We start from the raw sequence: 6,874 nt of genomic DNA on the forward strand, positions 1-6,874 counted from the left end.
CTTGTTGAACCAAGGCTTGTTGTTACTGTAGATGGTAACAGTCTTAGTGGGGATGCACACGGACTCACAGAAACAGATGTATGACATTATGCAGTCAGTGAAAGAGTCAATATTGTCCGACTCAGCTGTAAACACCATCCAGTCAGTGATATGAAAACAGTCTTGTAGCATGTCTATAGCCCCAGGAGAGCTCCTCTTGACCGTCTTGGTCTTAGGTTTGGATGTCTTAAGTTTCTGTCTGTACTTAGGAACAAGAAATATGGTGTTGTGGTCAGACTCACCGATTGGGGCTCTGACTAAAGCCTGATACGCCTCCGGTATGGAGGAGTAGCACTGGTCCAATGTTTTGTCCAGCCTGGTGGGGATGTGGATCTGAGGCTTGTAACTTGGGAGAGCTTTCTGCATGGAGACGTGGTTGAAGTCGCCAAGCACCAGAACGACGAGTCAGGGTTGGAGTTTTCCACGGAGTGTACGTGGTCAGCTAGTTGTTGTGAGGCTGAAGCTGCCGCCGCGCTCGGAGGGATGTAGGCTGCACACAGGATGATGGAGGAGATTTCCCTTGGCGAGTAGAAGGGGATACACTTTACAGAAAGATGCTCCAGATCAGGAGAGCAGCCGGACGATAGAGGTTTGGTGTTTGTACACCATTTCTGATTGATGCCAACACCGCCACCGCGCTGCTTCCCCGAGTCACTGGTGCCGGTGGAACGAAAAGCCCTCCTGTTGTGATGCCGTGTCTGGGATGTTTGCATTCAGCCAGGTTTCTGTCAGGCAGATGGCAGCACAGTCTCTGAAGTCCCGTTGAGAGAGGATGAGGGAGGTGAGCTCGTCCTTCTTGTTTGCTAGCGAGCGAACGTTGGATAGAATGAGGCTCGGCAGGGCTAGTTTGTGACCCCGGCGTCTCAGCCGAGCGAGTGCTCCACCTCGCCTACCCCTTTTCTTCGGCAGATGTTTCGGTCGTCCTCGAGAAAGATTAGATGGAAAATCCAAAACGGGGGGCTGTGAAACTGGCATATTGTCCCGAATGTGCATGAGTTCGGCTCTGTCGTACCGAATAAGTCCATTGCACGATCCCAAAAAAACACAAAACACCATATAAACAAGACAAACAGAGAGCAATACCGAGTCGCCATAGTACGGCGCCATCTTGCGTCGTCAATGCCAACGTTACGACAACGTTACGACATCGGCCCCGCTTGTGTTCAAGCATCGGCCCCGATTGCTTTTAGCTGCACATGATGAGTGTTTAGTGGATCTGACCAGAGCCCTCATGGCCCATGTGTGTGTGTCTCTAGGCAACAAGTCAAGAACTCAGCAGACATGAACCAACCAGTGCTGGACATTTGGTGGCCGGCTCTAAGAGTAACATTCATTGAAGGGACAGACTGTCCTCATTGTGTGTGTGTGTGTGTGTGTGTGTGTGTGTGTCTGAGTGAGTGAGTGAGTGAGTAAGTGAGTATGCATTGGTGAGTGTGGCAGAATGAGTGCATTGATGATGATGTCTTTTCAAGAATTTAAAAACTAGCCTACTAAACCTGCTAAGGCGATCATTTTGCCAGTTGAAATGTAATAGTAATAATAATAATAATAATAATAATAATAATAATAATAATAACTTGGATTTATATAGCGCCTTTCATAGGCGGTAGGGGTCAAAGGACTTTGTGAAAATAAATGTTTTGAGGTGCTTTTTGAACATGGGCAGGGACGGGGCAGAGCGAACATGGAGTGGTAGGGTATTCCTGAGTGTGGGAGCATTGACAGAAAAAGCCCTGTCCCCAAAAGTCTGCAACCTGGTGCGGGGAGTGGCCAGCAGGTCCTTGTCAGAGGGCCGCAGGGAGCTTGACTGAGTGTAGGGGTGGAGGAGATCAGTGAGGTATTGTGGTGAGAGTCCATGGAGAGATTTGTAGGTGAGCAGGAGGATCTTGTAGGCGATGCATGACTTGACTGGCAACCAATGAAGCTGTTGGAGAATGGGAGTGATATGCTGCCAGGACTTTGTGTGGGTTAGAACCCTGGCAGCTGAGTTCTGAACATACTGGAGTCTGCTAAGGGCCTTGGTGGGCAGTCCAGACAGGACACCATTGCAGTAGTCCAGGCGGGAGGTTATGAAGGCATGGATGAGTGTCTCAGTTACTGAATGTGTGAGTGAGGGCCGGAGTTGTGAGATGCTTCTGAGGTGGTAGAAGGCAGACTTGGTGACGTTGTTAATGTGAGACTGGAAGGAGAGAGTGGAGTCCAGGATAACACCTAGGTTTCGCACCTCAGTAGATGGGGAAATGGAGCAGCCATCCACAACCAGGGCCAGGTCTCCAATTTTCTTGAGCAGTGGTGCAGGGGCCACCACCATGAGCTCTGTCTTGTTACTGTTGAGTTTGAGTAGGTTTGTGGTCATCCATGATTTGAGTTCCTGCAGGCAGTTGACAAGTTGTGTGGGTGGGAGATGGGAGGAGGGGTTGGTGCTGATATAGATACAGTAGATAGATAGATAGATAGATAGATAGATAGATAGATACTTTATTGTTCCCCAAGGGGAAATTCAAATTCAATGATATAAAGCTGAGTGTCATTGGCGTAGCAGTGGAAGTTGAATCCATGTTTACGGATAATGTGACCCAGGGGTAACATGTAAATAGTGAACAACAGAGGACCAAGCACAGAGCCCTGGGGCACGCAATGGTTGACGGGTGCTGGAACAGAGTTGGAGCCGTTTAGTGTGATGAATTGTTTCCGGCCTGTGAGGTAGGACCGGAACCAGGACAGTGCTGTGCCACTGAGGCCGATGAGTTCGGAGAGGCGACGGAGGAGGATGGTGTGGGAAACTGTATCAAAAGCTGCAGAAAAGTCGAGGAGGATGAGAATGGTGATGAGGCCATTGTCGGCAGCAAGCAGGAGGTCATTCGTGATTTGAATGAGGGCGGTCTCAGTGCTATGATGGGTTCCGAAACCAGATTGAAGAGGTTCAAAGAGCTCATGGTGGGACATGTGATGTTGAAGCTGGGCAGCCACTGCTCTTTCCAGGATTTTGCCAATGAAGGGGAGGTTGGAGATTGGACGATCGTTGTTGGGGTCGTCGGGGTCTGAGCCTGGTTTTTTGAGAGTGGGGATGACTGCTGCCATTTTGAAGCTGGATGGTACCACACTGGAGGCAAGAGATGCATTTATGATGTTTTCAACTGGATGACGGAGAATGGGAAGACAGGCCTTGACCAGGGTGGTGGGCATTGGGTCAAGACTGCGGGTTGATGTCTTAGCTGAGGTGACCAGTTGTTCTACTTGGTCGGCATCTAGTGTAGACAAGTTTGAGAAGCACTGCTATAAAGTTAATCAAGTTCATGATATGGAGGTGGTTGCGGTTCACAGTGTGCATCAGTGCATCAGGTGTGTTGTCGTCCAGAAGAGAGTTCTGTGTGTGAAGGGAGGAATGATGGTGTAGAAGAGTCAAAGTAGACGCCAATGTCTGGAGTATTTGATGAGGACTGCAGTGTCTTTGGAGTATTTGATGAGGACTGCAGAGTCTTTGGAGTATTTGATGAGGACTGCAGTGTCTTTGGAGTGTTTGATGAGGACTGCAGTGTCTTTGAGATTAATGGCCGTGTAAGATTCCAACTGTTAATTGTCTTGGTACAGCAGTGCAGCAGTCTACTGAGCATTAATGATTAAGCTGGAGAAAGACGGCTGGGTACTTTGACCTCTTCTGCCGTCTCATAATGCTACAAGATAGCAGGAGGAAACACAACTGCTGTTGTTTGTGAAGCGGTGATGCTGACACTGCTTGAAGTAGCACAGCATTGACCCAACCCAGGACTACACGGAGACATAGACACTGCCATATTAACCCAACCCAGGACTACACTGAGACATAGGCACTGCCATATGGTAAGACTGAGTCCTGATGGAGTAACATGTCATGAGCTGATAAATGTGCAGTAGCACATGGGGAATGAGCCTCCATCTCAACTAACAGGTTCATACAGGAGCCTGTTCAGTGTTACTGATTAACTTCTAGAAGGAGCTCCGCTTGTGAACCTTGAGCTGCCTTGCTGTCTCAGGGTCATATCACAGGGTGCAATGTGATAGGATAGATTTGGTCACATGGTGGGGAAAGCACTGACTTACAGGCAGAGCTTCAGTGATGTTCCTACCTGTGGCTAGCTGGTAAATAACACCTGTCCTTTCCATCAAGGTGGACAATGAGTTGAGATCTGCTGGGGGAAACTGGCCGATGTTCATCCCTTTTGTTTATAGTCACTTGAACCGTGGCATTAGGACAAGCTTCTGGTTTGGATATTTATTTGGACTTTATACCACTTAAAGGAATACAAACTTGAACGTAACACCAACAAAGACACTTACGCTGTTCCAGCAAATACGAGGAGTAGCGGGCAGGGAGTCCAGCACGCCACAGGTATGTTGACCACTCGCTGAGTCTCCTGCCAAGCTGACACACACACACACACACACACACACACACACACACAAACACACAGACACACACACACACACACACACACACACGCATCCACACACGGTTAGGACAATCACTAATCTGGTATGGACCTGTAATTCTTAGGAATTGAGTAAACAACTGCATTTGAAACCTTTGTTTACAAGATCGTTACACTTCTGAAATGACTTGGTTAGAGTTCAGTGCAACAGTTTAAGTTATCAGTTAACAGTTTAATATCACTGCTAGTTACACCCCTGCTGGAGGTCATAAGTTAACAACCCTTTGCCAGACCCACTCTCAATCTCTACTCCTCTGTAGAACTGAAAGTAATATGTCATCTATTACATCAGGGCGGCCATGTTTATGACACACGGCAGTGAGCTCTGAACATCTTTAGGCCGTCAGCTGGAGGAAATGTAAAGTTGTGTTGTGTGGGATGTGATTGGGTTTGTCTGTCACCTGACTTCCCATAAGTAACCCACACAGAGAGCACATGGGCAGGTTTTATTTATTTATCTTTTTAAAGACGATCAAATGAAACTCCATGTTGAAGTGAGCCTATTGTTTTTTTTTCAGGTTAGCCTATGTAGGACTCGGAGTGATCTTTACTGGTTATATGGTCCTTGGTCTAGAAAAGTTTGAGAAGCACTGCTTTAAAGTTAATCTGAAACTGTGTTAAAAGCTACTCAGTTCACTGCCATTGTACTGTAGGCTATGTCACATGTTTTGTTTTTCTCTTTTTGCAGTTCTCAAATATTGTTTTCTTCATGGTGCTGATGAGGAAGTGACTGCAGCTCTGCCTCCAATATGAGTCAGCATGGAGCCTCTGCTGGTGGCCATGGACATTCAAGGTGAGCTCTGTTCTCACTGGGATTATACATCATCTATTATGAACATGATCCTGTGTTGTATGGGCCATGAGTGAGATCTTGGATATCCACAACCCCACTCACACACTTCACCACACAATCACTATGCAGTTGATAGAATTGAATTGAATTGCTTGACATTAACAATAAACATTACATTAGTTCAGAACTAGAAAGCAGTTAATATTTATTCTGTTTCCCATCTTATTCAACAGTTATCAAGTGAGAAAGGTGTATGTGTGTGTGAGACAATATTCAGTACTTGCCAACACTAGACTGATCCATGATCACAGAACAGCACATAGTTCACTGTAGAGATAACTGCCCCTAATCACCACATCAGATGTACTCAGTTCATCACATCATATACTCTATTGGAATAATAATAATAATAATAACTTGGATTTATATAGCGCCTTTCATAGTACCCAAGGTCGCTTAACCCTGCAGTTAATGAGTTTCTGCTGTATGATGTGTTTACTTTGCTGAAGGCCAGTTTATGAGAGGACACACTCCCCTGCACCCAGCTGTGTGTCCATGAAGAGCGATCGGTCAAAGGGTGAGGTCCCCAACTTCAGAGAGGGAGACAGTCATTACGATGCCAGGTAAGATTATAATGTCTGTGGAGATATGAACTCCAGAGCATGTGACTTTCTGTTATCTTACGTTGACATACTTGTATTAGTCGCTTATGGACAGTACACTTGTATAATCCATATAGTGATTTTATCTTGTATAAATCATATCTTCATAATCAGGCAGTCAAACGTCTGCATTTTAGTGAACCTGTTTTTTTTTTGTTAGATTTTTTTTCTTTGCAGTTTGTTGTTGGCTAGAGATCACTCAATAAGAATAGGCAGGGTGCCCAGTGATATCCCTTGGGCAATTCACAATATTAAACTCTTGAAGTTTGCTTACATTGCAATTAGTTTATAAATTAAATTAGTTTATATATATTAGTATATTCAGTACTTGGCAATACTTGACCCCCAAAAACTCAAGTTGGGTGCAGAATGAAAACACAAGACATGATAGTATGTGCTGGCATGTAAAACATTTTAAATATTTAAACAAATGATTGTAGTGAGCTGAACCATGATCAGAGAACAGCACATGGTTCACTGTGGAGTTGAATAACTGGGCTGAGGTTGTGAGATTACCAAAATTATATTTGCGCACATTAAATGTACAAAATCCCAATAAAAATCTGTATAATCCAAATTAACACATATTTTTGTTCCACATTTAAATTAATGAAGCTATTTATTACCTCTGACCTCCGGCATTGGTAATTCATCCCCAGACTCCAACTGCTGAATAAAACAATGTCTGGTGTGTGTATGCGAGTAGGAGTTTGGGTAGGGGGCCCTGGCTTGTCTTAGACACAGGCAAGGGGGTCTTCAAGGGAAAAAGGTTGGGAAACACTGCTCTATTGGAACCCTGCAGTTAATGAGTTTCTGCTGTATGATGTGTCTACTTTACTGAAGGCCAGTGGATGAGAGGACACACTCCCCTGCACCCAGCTGTGTGTCCATGAAGAGTGATCGCTCAAAGG

The 6,874-nt window shown here is 45.5% G+C and overlaps 1 long non-coding RNA gene across 1 annotated transcript; it reads left to right on the forward strand.

The window, feature by feature from the left end:
• Window positions 1–4,106: 4,106 nt before the first annotated feature.
• LOC134088016 (uncharacterized) lies at window positions 4,107–6,874 on the forward strand. The gene is made up of 3 exons (XR_009939885.1): window positions 4,107–4,408; window positions 5,197–5,301; window positions 6,807–6,874. It is a non-coding gene; the product is annotated as an uncharacterized LOC134088016 (long non-coding RNA).

The sequence above is a fragment of the Sardina pilchardus genome, chromosome 7 (assembly GCF_963854185.1).
Source record: "Sardina pilchardus chromosome 7, fSarPil1.1, whole genome shotgun sequence".
Lineage (NCBI taxonomy): Eukaryota > Metazoa > Chordata > Actinopteri > Clupeiformes > Clupeidae > Sardina > Sardina pilchardus.